This window comes from Phyllostomus hastatus, unplaced genomic scaffold (assembly GCF_019186645.2).
Source record: "Phyllostomus hastatus isolate PE091 unplaced genomic scaffold, TTU_PhHast_1.1 phas_scaffold_345, whole genome shotgun sequence".
NCBI classification, from domain to species: Eukaryota; Metazoa; Chordata; class Mammalia; order Chiroptera; family Phyllostomidae; genus Phyllostomus; species Phyllostomus hastatus.
In genome coordinates, this window is record NW_025334024.1 from 16,688,493 (window position 1) to 16,704,932 (window position 16,440).

General features: G+C 42.4%; 1 pseudogene; it reads right to left on the minus strand.

Moving 5' to 3' along the window:
• Window positions 1–812: 812 nt before the first annotated feature.
• Window positions 813–16,396, minus strand: LOC123806125 (annotated as a pseudogene).
• Between the last annotated feature and the right edge of the window lie 44 nt (window positions 16,397–16,440).

The following is a 16,440-nucleotide window of genomic DNA, read 5'->3' on the forward strand; positions in this document are numbered from 1 at the left end:
ATTTTTCACTCTCTCTCCCTCCCTCCCTTCCCCTCTCTCTAAAAAATAACCAAAAATCTTTTTAAAAAGTGAGGTGAGAAAAAAAGATAAAAAGACAAAAAAAGGAAAACAGTGAAGATTTAAGTAGATAATATATATATTATGCTTTTTTAATCTAGTAGTTGCCCAATAAATTAAAGCTCTTTTTTCCTTTAAGAAACTACGTGTAAAATATTTTTGTGAAATCATCTCAGGTATAGGAAAGGAAAGATAGTAACATAATGAACACTCATTTAACTGCAACCTACCCTAATAAAACTCTAACAGCTATAGTTGCAGCCTCCTATGTACCTTTCCCTATTCTAACACTGTTTTCTGCCATAAACATCACTCATTGAATATAGTGTTAATCATATGTGTGTATCCATAAACAATCTCTAGCACTGTTTTTCAGATTTTAAATACATATATAAAATATATATGCAAAAAGCAAATCTAACACATAAGCATCATTTATGTCATAATATATCATATATAAATAAATATATATATCATGGTATCATTGGTATAGCAATTATATCAGTCTATAATTTGTTTTTCATTCAATTGTTATTTCTGAGATTTATCTAGTGTGATCTATGAGGCTCTACTTCTTTCACTGCTGTATATCCCACTGCATGAATATAGCATAATTTATTAATATAATGTTGAAAAATAATAATCATCCCAATGAAATGACCAGTAATCCTTCTCTCCCTCCCTGCCTCCCTTCCTTCCTTCCAAGTTGGCTGATACCTTTATTGTTTTGCGGGGATGAAGGTGCTGAGCAGCTCTTAGTGGGCACGACCTCCCTTCCTTGTCACCATCGTGGGCTTCTGGCTGCGAGAGATGGCCTGGTCCTATGCTGGCAGCCATACCCAGATCCCAGCTATCCTGGTTGTTACAGATGATGTACCAGATGCTGCCCAGGGTGGGCATTCTTGTTGATGGTGGTCTGCACATAGGAGGCCACTGGCTTTTGCTGGCCAGATTTCTGCTCCATGATGAATACCACACCTTTCCCTCGGGCCACTGGCTCCAGCCAACTGTTTTGCAGTAAATCAGCCTGTTGTACTGAAAAAAGTTGTGGGCCTTCAGATTATTGGGTTTGGTGCTATAGGTCTGCTTGTTCTTCTTGATCAAGAAGCTGGAGTAGTTCTGTAGGGCCATCCATTGCAGGTGGGCGGACAAGGGGCAGCTCCTACCACTGTGGCAACCAGAGACAGAAAAAGAGTAATTTCTTAATATTATTTAATACCCAGTCCATATTAAAAATTTCCCAATTATCTCAAAGATGTCTTTTTACAATTAGTTTATTATATTTTGTCTTTTTTATTCAAAACAGTCTTTTCTTCTTTTTACCCCCATACCATAGAATTGTTGGAGACACTGGGCTATTTGTCTCACATCCTGTATTCAGCTGGTTGCTTTTTATAGTGTCATGATTGAATTCAGTTTTTTAGTGGGGAGAGAAAGGACAGGAAACTCACATGTAGCCCAGTGATCAAACTTGGTGTCACCAGTATGGTACAAACCTACACTGTAGGTCTCCTGATATAATGGGAAATAGGTAACATGGACTCTGCAATATTTTACTAAAAGTGACTTATCTAATCATGAAAGGATAAAGAGGACAAATTCAGATGGTGGGATCTTCTGCAAGATAACTTGCCTGGACTCTTCAAAAGTGTCATGAGAGAAAAAATCAGGTGAACACTGATCGGATGCTGGATCACAAACAAAACTGTAGCTATACTGGATAAAACTGGGTGAATTGGAGGAATTTGAATACAAAACTGTATATAAGATACTATCATGTTGAGTTTCTTAGGCACTGTGGCTGTGTGGGACAATGTCCTTGCTCTTAGGATATGCAGGCTGAAAAATTTAGGAGTGAAGTGTCAAAATGCCTACATGTAACTCTCAAGTGATTCAGCCAAAAAATTAAAATAAAAGTATGTGTATAAATAATATAATCTGACAAAGCGTACTGACAATTAGTGAATCAAGATGGAAGGTATAAGGGTGTCTGTTGATTGTACAAGTTTTTTTTGTTGTTGTCTAAGATTTTCTTTAGCCCTGGCAGGTGTGGCTCAGTGGACCGAGAGCCAGCCTGTGAACCAAAAATTCACAGGTTCAATTCCCTGTCTGGGCACATGACTGGGTTGCGGGTCAACCCCCAGTTGGGGGCATGTGAGAGGCAACTGATTGCTGTTTCACACATCATTGTTTCTCTCCCTCTTTCTCCCTCCCTTCCCCCCTCTATAAAAAGTGAAATAAAATTTTTAATTTTTAAATTAAAGATCTTTTAAAAAAGATTTTATTTTATTTATTAGGAGGGGGAAGGGAGGGAGAAAAGCATCAATGTGATAGAGAAACATTGACTGGTTGCCTCTTTTATGCACATCACTCAGGGACCAAACATGCAACGCAGGCAATGTGCTCTGACCTGGAACCAAACTGGCAACCTTTCACTTTGTGGGATGACACCCAATTGAGCCACGCCTGTCAGGCGTGTGTAGTTTTTAAAATAAAAAGTTGTAGGAAAAGAATGCTTTGCTTATGCAGCTGCTGGGCACCTCCAATTTGTGGGTCTCACCATGGCTGACTCTCATCTCCCATTGCCTACCATGTGCTCCAGATTTCTTCCCCTTGGGTGCAGAAGCTGTGGATGGAGGCCCAGAAATCCTGTATCTCATCACTTTGATGTAAATAAAGTTCCAGCATCACTTAAAGGACGGAAGGAAAAGAGAAGGAAAGGCCCACAGGCCGCTAGTCTAGTACTGGCTCTGTACCTTCCAGGGCCCCATCGGTGGTTAGTCACCGCCCCCTGGTGGCCATCAGCATGCATGAGGTGTCTCTGCCAGGAGGTGAACTGTGTCCTTCTGCCCTCCCCTATCTACCAGGACCCACCCCAAAACAAGCACCCCAACAGGCCAGCAGTCCTACAATCCTAGCCCCTTTGCCATTTAAAGAACACCAACTAGCCCCTGGCTGGCGTAGCTCAGTGGATTGAGCGCGGACTGCGAACCAAAGCATCGCAGGTTTGATTCCCCATCGGGGCACATGCCTGGGTTGCAGGCCATGACCCTCTGCAACCGCACATTGATGTTTTTCTCTCTCTCTCTCTCTCCCTCCCTTCCCTCTCTGAAAATAAATAAATAAAATCTTAAAAAAAAAAAAAGAACACCAGCTAGAGCCCATCATGGTGCAACATGCCTCACACCAGACCTAACAGGTGGGGCTATAGTAGCCCCCACATTAAAGACAAATTGAAACTCAGAGAGGGGAGGTGGCATGCTAAAGATTGCACAGCTAATATCACACCTAACTCCAGATCCAATGCTATGCCCACTACAGTCTAGCTGCTTCAAATTTTGATGATGCAATGATCATGATAAAGTAATATAATGGCAAAAAACAACTGTTGTGTGACCATGAGCCATGCAATGTACAACATATGAACTCATTTAATCCACAAGAGCCCTACAGGGTAGGTTCTATTAGTAAGCCCATTTACAGTTGAGGAAACTGAGGTACAGAGACTTAAGAAATCTGCTCCAGGTTACTCAGAGAGAGGAATATTGACTGGGAAAAAACAAACATTGAGGAGCATATGAAATGTCCATTTGTTCAGTTCATAATGTTTATTACTACCTACTAGGTACAGGACCTTGAACTAAGACATGAATGTGCAGCCAGAAGACAACAAAACAATGCTACTAAATGGAAAAAAAAAAAAGAAAAAAAAAAGGCAAAGAGCCCTGGCCAGGTAGCTTGGTTAGAGCATCACCCCAACACACCAATGTTGCAGGTTCAATCTCCAGTCAGGGCACATACAAAAGCAACCAATGAGTGCATAAATAAATAGAACAAATTAATGTCCTTCTCCCTCTCCATTCCTCTAAAATCAATAACTAAAAAATTATTCAAAGAGAAAATCTAACCTATTGGGTTGGCCAAAAAATTTGATTTTTTCTACAAGATGGCTCCAGTAATTTTGCTACATTGCATTGTAACAGATGTCATATCAGCATGCATTAAAAAAAACTTAATCAAAATTGGTAAATTTTTGTGTAGCCATTTAATACTGAAAATGGAATAAGGGACATTTTTGGCATATTATATATACTTTATTATTTCCAGAAAGGTGAAAACACATTGAAATGCAAAAATGATTTGTGCAGTGTACGGAGAAGGTACTGTTACTGATGGAACATGTCAAAAGTGGTTTGTGAAGTTTTGTGCTGGAGATTTCTCGATGGACAATGCTCCACTGTGGGGTAGACCAGTTGAAGCTGATAGCAATCAAATCGAGATATTAATTAAGAACAATAAACATTATACCATGTGGGAGATAGCTAAAATACTCAAAATATCCAAATCAATAAAGTTATTTACAAAAATGCATTCCTGAAAGATGCTCAACAAGAAGAATGAAATAGTCTTACAATCAGTCAGAAAAAAAGGAAACAATCTCTTCTCGGGAAGGGGAATGTGTAAGTGAACATAAACATTTTCACTGCAACCTGCCAGTGAACACACTGACAAGCCCTAATTTAAAAGTTGGCTAATATTTACCTCAAAGAAAAGTGAATTAGGGTGCTGCCAATCTCCAGAGAAATTCAGAAGAGGGGTTTATAGGCACATGTATTTTTTAAAAAATTCCTGCTCCTAATAAACAGAATCTGATGATTCAATTTGACTTTCAGAGATGTATTTAACCATAGCACTCCACCTGCAACCACTCCTCCTCCCAGTAGCCTCCCGGGGTCTAGGGAAATCCAGCAGCGTTGCCTCTCCTTTCCCTCCCTCTGCTGCTTCTCAGGCCCAGACAGCATCAGATTACTTAGGATTTCTTAGAGGTCTCCGGACTCAGTCCTGCTGGGCTGCTATCAGAGACACACTCCTTCCTTACCTAGCAAGGCCCCCCAGGACCAGGCAACCCCCCCGGGAGACCTGATCTGAAGCATTCCTGCTGCACTGTAGCTGCAATTTGGAGCTCTAGGACCAGCTGAGCACCACTCCTCACCAGCACACGCTTTGTTTTTCAGCATACAGTTAAAATACTTGCTGAAATGTTGTAGAAAAATGAAGAACACAAGCTTTCATTCTTTTTAAAATCCACTTTATTAAGGTATGATTGACATACAAAATGTGTACATAATGTATACAACTTGAGTTTGAATATCGTTTTCATTCTTACCATCCTTGTTACTATTTTGGTCTACATGTTCCACGAAATGCCAGGGCAAAGTTAAGAAAAGGATATAGCTGGAAAAATTGGCTAAGAGTGTGAATACACTAGAGGAGTGTTGACTGAAAAACAATACACACACACCATCCCTTGAAAGTAGTTTTTTTTTAAACCTAAATCAGAGGTTCTCAAAGTGTGGTACCTGTACCAGCAGTGTCAGCCTCATTTGGGAAATTTCTCGAACTGCAAATGCTCTGGATCACACCTGCTGAATCAGAAAACAGAAGGCTGTGGCCCAGAAATCTGTTTTAATCAGTGCTTCAAGAGTTTCTGGTAGGTGTTCAAATTTGAAAACCACTGCATTACTATTACACAATAACCAAACCTCCTATTAATTCAGTGATTATTTAAGAAGTAAATTTGTATTTCCTTAATCTTAATAGCAACTTGTACTAAAGAAGTAACAGCAAGAGGAGCCTAGATAATGCCTGGTGTGGGGGTGGAATTTTCCTACACAGTATCTCTCCTTAACAGTCTTATAAGAACTAGAGGCATCCAGATGGGTTGGACAATGTGTGCGGTGGGGTTCCTTAATCATCCACCATCCACTCCTCACACCCAAAGTGTCTGTGTGGTGAAGTTAGAAAATAAACTGAAAGTCGAAAAGGACCAAAGAAGTCCTTCCTGGCAGCTGATTCAGTTTGCCTGGGAGTGGAAATGGGTGTGCATGGAGGAGAAGGTTCCTGTAGCATGTGCAGGACCCCCTTTAACTGAGCAAGCTTGAGCTCCTGGACAGGGTGCCTGGGGGTATTTTTCTAGCTCCCATCCCTCCTTCTTCTCCTCAAACCTTTCTGCTCTCTTCTTGGCCTCCCTCCCTCTGACTCTCTTTCTCCAACTCCAGCTTTTTAACTCCTCTCCTCCACAATCCACCAGCACCCAGATCTGCAGCTACAACTCAAGAGCATGCAGGACACATAAGTCGACACCTCCTTGCAGGCCCTATGGGCATCTGGTTCCCTACTGACCCCTTGAAGGATCTCATTAGCAGAGGGTATGGGCCTTGCGGGTGAGGAATTTTGCTAGGCCTGGATGTTGGGGTGGTCCATAAAGCTCCCCAATATGGAAGACATTCTGCCCCATGGAAAGGCCCTGGGGCCCCAACCTTCTTGGGAGGCTTGTCACTGTTGTTCTAATGGTTGCTGAGTCTTTGGGTCAGTAGAGTTGCCCCCACCCTGAATCAGATCCATGGGCCATGAAGTACCACTGACCTGGCAACCTCTTGGGAGTGTCACACACTAAGAAGATAGGCAAATGAATGATCCTTTTTTCTCCCTGCCTCTGGTTGTTTCCTTTCTGGGCTTCTGCCCCATTGCCACTTACTCGAACCCTTGTGGGTATAGGGGTTATTTTGGGCAGGGGTGTCACAGGTCAGACCAATCCCTTTCCAGAAGGTACAGAGGTACTTCTGGATCAGGTTGGGGATGGTGAGGCAGGGTGTCTGTGGCTATAGAATCCTGGAATTTCTCTGGGCCCAGAGCTGGCATCTGGATTCATTATGCTCCAGTTTACTGACCCCTCAAGTAGAGTCCAACTACCACTCTGATTCCTCAACTACATGGGATAACTCCAAAGCAGCTCTCTCAAATCCAGCTGCATCTGTGAGTGCTGAGGGAGTCCCTCACATATTTTTTTTCTCAGCTTTTGATTTAAAACTTATTATTCTATTTAGCAAGCTATTCATTTTGTTAGATGCCTGAGGGTTTTTTATTATAGTTGACATACAATATTCAGATGTACATTTATATAACTTATAATGTGATCACAATAAATCTAGTAACCATGTTACCATACCAAGTTACCATGCATGATATTACTGACCACATATTTTGTTTTGTTTTTATCATTCTTCCAGTGTTTAATCTTTGAAGGTAAAATATCTTTTTTTCTTTAGTTGCTTTTAATGTTTTCTAGTTGTTTTCAATCATTTTACAATGATGTCCCTAGGTATAGTCAAGTGGCCTTTTGGAATAAGAGGGACCCAGAATGTTGGGCTTAACTCAATGAGCTTCCCTTCTCTCTAGTATCCTGGATCCTCAATTCCTGGCTGTCTTGGCAGCTCTCAGCACCTTCAAATATATACATACATATGTATGTATGTACATGTACGTATATATACATACATGTGTATATATATTAAAAATCCAACTCTTCAAGCTATTTCCAGTGGGAGTGTTAGTTTACCAGAAGCTACTGTTACAGCTAAAAATGGAAGTATCACTGTCTTGGGTTTTAATTCTGTATGTTTAAAGACTTACAAATAATGTTGTTTTATACAGTTACTCATTTAACTTGTCCACATTTTACCACTTTCTTTGGGCTTTATTCTTTCTTGTGTCTCTCACCATTCATTTGGAATAATTTTGTATGAAATACAGCCTTTAGAATTTCCTTCACAATATAAAAAAAATTCTATTTGGTTATTTTTTAAAATCTGCTGTGTGAATTTTTAAGCTTTCTTGTTTTTGCAGATATTTTCAAACTTGTCTGTTATCTCTTTAAAAAATACTAAGAATTGCTATTTTATACTCTTTCTCTGGTAATTAAAATACCTGAAGTTTTTTGTGTATTTCTTGTCTGTTATTTCTCCATGTTCCCTTCGATGATGTCTTCTTGTATACCTGCTTATCTTTGAGAATGTGCTGGAAGTTATTAAAAAAAAGGGGTGTGTAAGAATACTATGATATTGGAGATAATACCTTTCTCTAAAGATTATATTTATTTGTTTCTGTCAGTCATCTGGGCCCACCACCAGTCTGGACAATGTTGTAGATTCTGAAGGCCGAGGTTCCCTACATCTCCAAGTCAAGCTGAATTTGAGAGACATACTCATCTCCAGGTCAACATTTTCTTGAGGGTGTTTTCACTTGGGGTTCCAGTTCAAATGTGGGGTGATTATTTAGACTTCTGGCTTTCAGCACTTTTACATTTGTACCCCCACCCCGCAAGCCCACCAACCTTACAGCTGAGATTCGCAGGTGTCTTCCCACCAACAAACGCCTTCGGACAAAGGCAGCCTTGTGAACTGTCTCTTGTCTTGCTTCTTCTCAGTCTGACCCCTAGTTCTTCACTCTCGTTAGCGCTGTGGCATGCTTTTCTTTTCTTTTTCCCCAACATTTCATCCAGCGTAAATTATTTTCTCTGGAAGAGTTGGTCCTAATTACCTAGACCGCCTCACTTAAGGCCTCATTATCCTCCCTCCAGCGCAGCCTGCCCGCACACGCTGCTTCCGGTCGGTCCCGAGGAAGGGAGCGTGAGGGAAGAGGGACAAAGGAGAGACGGTGTCTGTTTTTGCGACCTTGTTCTCAGGGAGTAGGAACTTACACTTCCTCAGAAATGCTACATTTTTTCAGAGTGAGGACATTTGGTTGTTACCTGGAGTTTCTCCACTTACCTAATTTCATATGTTCAACTTATCCCCATTTTGTCCAGCAGGTCACGTGCTAGGAGATGGCCCTGTCCAGCCACAAGGCAGAGAGTGAGACAAGGGGGCACGAGTGGCAGCTGGTGTCCGCCGCACAGCCTGGCAGTGGCAGCACAACGCACGGGCAGAGAACGCGCTCCCGCAGGCGAAAGCGAACACCGAGCACGACGCCCACGCCTACACGCACCGGGCTCAGCGTGCCAGGCGCCCAGTCCGCGTTCTGGTTCGTGAACCCCCGAGTCCGCGGAGGAAAACGTGGAGCCGGAAGCGGGCGTACGTCTCGCCAAGGCTTCCGGGGAACGTAGTCTGCAACCACCCCGCTCGTCGCTCGTCGGTAGTTCTTTTCGTGCGTGGGGACTGCCCCTGGCGGACGGTACGTCTTCCCTACTGAGGGTAAAATGCTGGGGGAGGCAAGTGGGCTTCCTTAGACACCTCTTTAAAGGGCACTTCCAGTTCTTCCTGTTATTAATTCTAAGTTTGGTGGTTCAAACCTTTACAACTGATAAGCTATTAACATGCCTTCTCACCCCCGCCACACTGTCAAATCCCCCTGTAGGATTGATCCTTTAACCCCGGAGAAAGCAAATTTGTGCTAAAATTTAGCCCATTTCAAAAGTCCAAACTCATACCTCATTTTTAGATTCCCACTTGCCTGGCCCACTTCTCTGAGCGTTGGTGGGCCAACGGGGAAGGAGAAGGAAGGCGTGGGTCTCACGGGTTAGTCCTGTTTGGCCTGGGGTCAGTGGCCTGCCCAAACGGGGTGGTCCCCTCACAGGGAGATGCGAGGCTGTCTGGGCACTACATTCAGTTTCACCTCAGTCCCCTGTGTTCATTCTAGCAGGGCAGACGAGTTTCCCCTTTGGCACCACGGCAGTCCCTGTTTCCAATCCCTCTCCAGGTGGGCCATCCCCTAATTTAGTTAGGCAACCACTGGGACGTGGCTCTTTGGCTCCAGCCACCCCATCTTCCTTTCTCCTCCCCAGAGCTCCAAGCTCAGGGTAAAACATTTGTCCCGGTTTTCCAGCACAGCCCCAGCTTCTGCCTGGTTAGATTCCCCCTCATTCTTAAGGATCCCAGTTTAGATGATCAATTACATGGTAGCCATATCCAGGATCCATTGAAATTCTGTCTTGTGATCTCTGGTAGCAAAGAAAACAGATAGAGTTGTTCTATCCTTTTCTTCCTAGACACAAACACGCAGCCTTGGAGGGCTTCCCTGCTCTGCTGCTAGGGGCTACTCCAGCAGCACTCCCCTCCCTTGAGAACCTGTGTTGGATCCCTCCCCACCCCTTTACCATCACATATACACTCTTCAGGGATAGACAGCAAGATCTCCCAAGAACTCCAGGTGGCAGCCCAGAGTGGGCCTGTGGTTTTATTGCAGACGGAGACAGCAAGCTCCAGTGATTTCAGATGTCTACACTATCTCATCCAGTCATTCTCTTTCTCTCTCTTTTTAAAAGATTTTATTTATTTTTAAAGAGAGAGAGAAAGGGATGGAAAAAGAAAGAGAAATATCAGTTGTCTCTTGCATACCCCTAACCTGGGACCTGGCCTACAACCCAGGCATGTGCCCTGACTGGGAATCAAACCAGCAATGTTTCAGCTTGTGGGACGACATCTGACCCACTGAGCCACACCAGTCAGGGCTCTCTCTCTCTCTTTTTAAAAGAAAGATTTATTTATTTATTTATTTATTTATTTATTTATTTAGCAAAGAGAAGGAAGGGAGAGAGAGAGAAACATCAGTTGGTTGCCTCTCGCATGTGCCCCCACCAGGGACTGAGCCTGCAACTCAGGCATGTGCCCTGACTGGGAATCGAACAGGTAGCCTTTTGCTTTGCAGGACAATGCCCAACCAACTGAGTAATACTGGTTGGGGCTCCAGTCATTCTCTTGGTGCCTGAGTCCCATAGCCCTGTGGGGAGATGCAGAGGCCTCATCCCAGGAACATAAGGCCCCTCTCCTCTGGACCTGACCTTGTTCCATGGTTACATGTCAATGGGGGCCCAGGAGTGAGAGGTTGTGCAAGACTCCCACCTCCTAGTGAGTCCAGTAGGACAGTGTGCCAAGCCATTGTGGCACCTTTTAGAAAGTAGGTAACATGACATTTTGTTTTCATCTTTGGGGCTTGATCAGCAACTCCAAGCCAAAATCCTGTGACAACTCTTAACTTTTGAAAACGAACATTATAATTCAAGAACAATGGGCAATTGCTAGTTTCTTAATGCACATAGTAAAATAAAACCCCATTAGTTATTACAGCTAATATTTATCTGGTCATAGCATGATAAAATATTATCTGTACTTCAAGTCGAAAACTTCTTAGTTCCTTTATCCATTAAAATGTGTTTGTCCAAAAAAATGTTTTTCCAAGATTATAGGGCTTTCACTGACATTTATTAGCAAAAATTAGTTCTCTCCTTCCACCGATTCCTACAAATAATCACTTATGTTCTTATTTACAGGAAGCCTTTTGCTCCCATGCTCTTCCCTTTTTAAAAATTGACCCCTCAGATGGTATTTCTAGAGAATAAAAATGACTTAGCTTGATCTCGACAGTGCCAAGACCTCTCTCCCCTTTCTCAGGCCTGGATCAGTTTCTCACCCTTGGGAGCATTAGTGCCTATATTTCCTTCTCCTAAATCCTTTAGGCACAGTAGCTGTGCAGGCCAAAGAGGCTCACGCACCGAAGGGAACCAAGCAGGTGGCTTTATGGGAGGGGAGACCAGATAAGAGTAAGGAGGGTAACTTTAACTGTTAAAGAGATTAAACCTTCAGAGAAGCACATACAGCAAATTCCTGTGCGAGATACTCTTAACAAATGTAAATATCTTGCCATATCTTTTTGTAAAAAAGATGTAAAATATGACAGTTCAAGCCTTCTTTTATTCCTTCTTACCCCCTCCCTATTAGCTCTAAAGGAAACCACCACTCTAAGCTGGAATTTTAATACCTTCCTACTTTTACTTTATATAAGTTGATTAAAAGAATAGGTATGGCTTTTTTAGTTATAACATATCACACTATATATATATATATCTGTCTGCAACTTTATTTTCAATTGTCTTCAGTATATTAGGCATGTTAATACATGTACATTCAGTTCAACCCTTTGTTAAATACTTGAGGATCTCCTGTGCTGGGGACAGAGCACTGAACAAAAGATACAAAAGTAGCTGCCCTCAACCATCAAGCTGTTCACTTAGTATTTTGTACTTTTCTGTATGTAGAATATATTATGCATCAATAACATGTACCCCCACCCCCAATCTCTACTCTCATGGGGCTATCTTCCAGAATAGGACATATAATAAAACAAAATATTTAGAATGTCAGGTGGGGATAGGTATTATGGAGAAGAAAATGAAGTTGGGTAGGGAGATGAAATGTGCCATGGAGGGGGACTGCTATTTTCATAGGGTGGTCAAGTAAGAGTTCTCTTGTTGCGGAAAGTAACTCACACGCAGGAGAGATTGCAGAGCACGATCCTTTATCACTCGCACGGGCTCAGAGGGGAATCCCAAATTCTGAGCCCCGATCCTTACTTTCCCGGGGTTTAAATAGTCCCGAGCTTTCTGCCTACATGGTGAAGCAAGGTTACAGAAGCTAAATGCGGAAGTTGGGTCTAGCTACCTTATATGGGAGACAAAGGAGCAAAACACATGAGGAAATTTGCAGAAGCTACAGAGCACAGGAGCTTATCATGGGAGTTAGTGTAGGACCTTGAGATAACTGCTTGTCTGGGAATGGCTGCTGGTCAGCTCCTACCTAAGAATAGCTACTGCTCAGCTATGTCCTGTCACACTCTGGTAAGAAAATCTAAAGCAAAGATCTGAAGGAGGTGAGGGGAAAAGGGCTCAGGGAAGAGGGAAAGGCAAATGTAAGGGCTCTGAGGTGGAAGCCTGCTGTGTGTGTTTGTTATTGCAGGGAGGCCAGGGCCTGGAGTAGAGGGATTAAGAAGGAAGACTAGTGGTGAGTCAGGACAGGGTGGCAGGTGGTCACAATACTATGTAGGGCTTTTACTTTAGCTTTTATCCAGTGACATGGAGAGCTGTTAGAGGGCTTTGAGCAGATGAGTGACATGGTCTTAGATTTTTAGTGTCACTCTGGTTACTGAACTGCAAATATAGAGACAAGGATGGAGGCAGGGAAGCCAATTAGGCTATTGCAAATAATCTGGGCCATAGATGATGATGGTGACTTGGGGGCTAGGGTGGTGGAAGCAACAAGAAATGGTCATCTTTATATCAATATATCCTGCACATTAGCAGACAGGACTTATTGAAGCTTGGGTGTGGGCTGTGAAAGAAACGAATGAAGAATGGTTCCCCAGTTTGGGCCCTGAGCGACTAGAAGATAATCTTGCCTTTTCCCAGGTGGGAAGACTGAGGGAGGAACATGCTTATGATAGGGCTGGGAAGAGATCATGAGTTAATTTATCTTTGGAGACATTAAGTCTGAGATGTCTTAACAGACATCCAAGTAGAGATGTCACATAGATAGTTGGTTATATATATGAGTATGAAATCCTGGGCTGGAGATGTAAATTTTGAAGTAGATATTTAAAGCCATGAGAGAGGATGAGGGTGCCTGTAGGAAAAAAAAAAAAAAAAAGAGGTCCGAAGACTGGACTGTAGGAGAATTCTCATATGTCTAGTAAAGGAAAAAGAAAAAACCTGGGAGAAGCAGCTGTCAATGAAGTATATGGAAACGTAGGTAAGTGTGATAACTTGGAAGCCAAATGAAAAATACGTGTGAAGGACAAGGAAGTGATCAGTGGTGCCAAATAATGCTAAAAAGTCAAAAAAAAGGATTGCAAAAAGATTGGATTTAGCCACGTGAAGTCCACCAGTGACCTTTGGCAGGAGCAGAACCTGACTGGAGCAGGTGTAAGGGACAATGGAAGAAGAGAAATTGGAGATAAATGAGTATGAGACATCTCTACTGGGGAATATTTCTACTAAGTGAAGCAAGAAATGGATTGGAGGAAGGGGGTGCAGCATATTTATAAATATACACAAGATGAGAACAATTATGTTATTATGCTGATGAAAAATATTACCTAGACAGGAGATGCAGGAAAGAGGGCAATTGTGGGGACAGCGTCCTAGATTAAGAATGGGATCTGATACACCAGAGAAGTTGGTCTTAGATAAGAGAGCTCAGTCAACCATAGTAACAGGAGGGAAAGCAAGAACTCATGGATAAGAAGCATGTAGGTGAGTAGTCTTCTGATTACTTGTACTTTTCTTTGTTAACTAGGAAACAGTCACTAGCTGAGTGAGGCTACTGAAGTTAAGTGCTGGAGGTTGAGAAGTGAGAAGCTATAAAATAGTACCTTAGGAGACTGGGACAATGACTGGACTAGCAAACAAATGCTCGAGGTCAACAGGAGTTTAAAGTAGGACTCACAACTATTGTTTTTTCTCCAGCTACATTTAGCTGCATGGGCACAGGAGTAGAATAGGCAGAGCTAGAATGCTGTTTTGCCAGATGCCATGGTTCCTTCATTTAAGTACTGTGTTGTGCCCATATGTTTACTATTTCAAACATTGCTGCAATGAGTATCCTTGTGTATGTCTTTGTGCTCACGTGGGAGAATTTCTAGTCTAGGGTATTTGCTGGGTCATGAGATATGCTTAGCTTCAGCCTTATTGGAAATTGCCAAATTACTCTCAAAATGTTTATACCAGTTTATCGTCCCACCAGCAGTATATAAAAGCTCCATTTCCCCCCTGCCAGACTTCTAAGTTTTTGCCAGCCTAATGGGAATGAAATATCTCAATGCTGTCTTTTGCAATATTCTGATTTCAAGAGCAAGCATCTTTTCATTCATAAGCCAGTTTTGTCTACCAACAAACCTCCACTCCACTGCTCATGTAACAAGACTGTATGTATTAAGTACCTACTATGTTTGTAGCACTGTGATAAGTTGCGAAACGAAAGTTAACAAAACAAATGTGGACCCAGAGAACACCAAATAATCACAAATACAAATTGTGGTAACATGAAGGACAATAGTAATCCTTGGGAATTTAAGAGGGAGACCAATTTAGTTGAAATAGGGCAGTCAGTGACATTTGCATTTTTAACAGATGAGTAAGAATTAACTAGTTTAGCAGCTATAGAGAACTGAGCATGATCACCATCAATAAGCCCACAAACTAGTTTTTTCGTATCTTCCCGTGTGGGCAGAGGTAGGCTAATGCCTTGGAGGACAGAATGCCTGCCCTGGGTCCTTCCTCAGAGGTGGAAGGCTGGTCCTCTCTGGGATCCCTTTTGCAATTGTGAGATGATCACTCCCAGGCTATTGTATGTAATTTACTGTTGTGTCTCACATCATCTGGTTATACTAACATATACATGCTGACCTACTAATCCCATTTTGGATATTTTACCGCATTCTGGATATGCTAAGAAAAAGACTCTGTAGTGAAAAAGGTAGGAGTGGCTCAGTTGGTTTGAACATTGGCCCATAACTGAAGGGTTGCGGATTTGATTCCCGGTCAGGGCACATGCCTGGGTTGTGGGTTTGAGCCCCAGTCTGGGCACATATGGAAGGAAACTGATCAATGTTTCTCTCTAAAAGCAATGAAAAAAATACCTTCACTGAAAAAAAATTTTAAGGTGGGAGTACTTAAAAAGATAAAAGTGTTCAATATCATTATAAAAATGTCACAGTAGTAGGGAACTTTTTAAGGGGGATTATGAGACTATGTAGCACCATGGAAAACGTGAAAAAGTTCTTGAAGTGTGATACAAGATTTTATCTACAATATGGGCTGATGTAAATAATGATACATTAAGGTGTTAAGGTCGTGAGTGAATGCGGGTAATTGACTGAGTCAAGAAAAACATTCTGATGTCCTTCATCATTTTGTCTCTGCTTGGTCTCTAACCTACCACCCAACATGGCCCTGAAGACATCAGTTAATGGTTAAGACCTGCTTTGCTGCCAGAGTCCTGGGTCAGAAGCCTGAGTCTGCCATGGACAGTGCTACCTGGGGCGTTACTTTACCTGTTTCCCCCATTGTAAAACAAGGATATAATACATATATTATGTTTCTTTAATGTAAGAAACAGAAATATGACAGATCAGCTTAGCCAAAAAGGATGAATCACTGAACTGATAGTGGGGAACCCACTGAGTCCCGGAAAAAGGCTTCAGAAATTGAGCTGGTTCCAAGGACCTCAGGGGTTAGAAACGAGAATACCATCTTGTCAGGGGCACCCTCTCCTACCATAAGAGCGCTTTCCTCTCTGGTAAGGAGTCAGGCTCCAGGCAGCTCTAGGCCTTCCCTTTCTGGCCCAGCAACCCCAAATTAAAGTTTCCCTCCTAACTCTATTCTGGAAACATTCTGGCAAAGAACTCTGATACTGGCTCGGCTAGGTCACATGCTATCCCCTAAAACTATCACTGAGCCTCAGGGACATCCTGACTTGTATTCCTGTGGCCAGCACGTCAGGGATGGTTACAAGGGAGAAAAGAAGCTGGGAAGACAAAGGTAATAGCCACCACAAAAACCTGGAGTGGGAGTTGCCAGGATTAACTGAAATGGTGATTATAAAATATTTAGCACAATTTCTTTCAAGTAGTAAGCATTCAATAAATGGTAGCTGTTATTAACTCACCTGGCTGTGATGAGTTTAGCAGTTAATCCCTCCTCCTTGATGTGCCACTCTTTAATCTTAGCCATGTTCTGAAAGTTGAAAAAGACAAACTCACTCCCATTCAACTAAA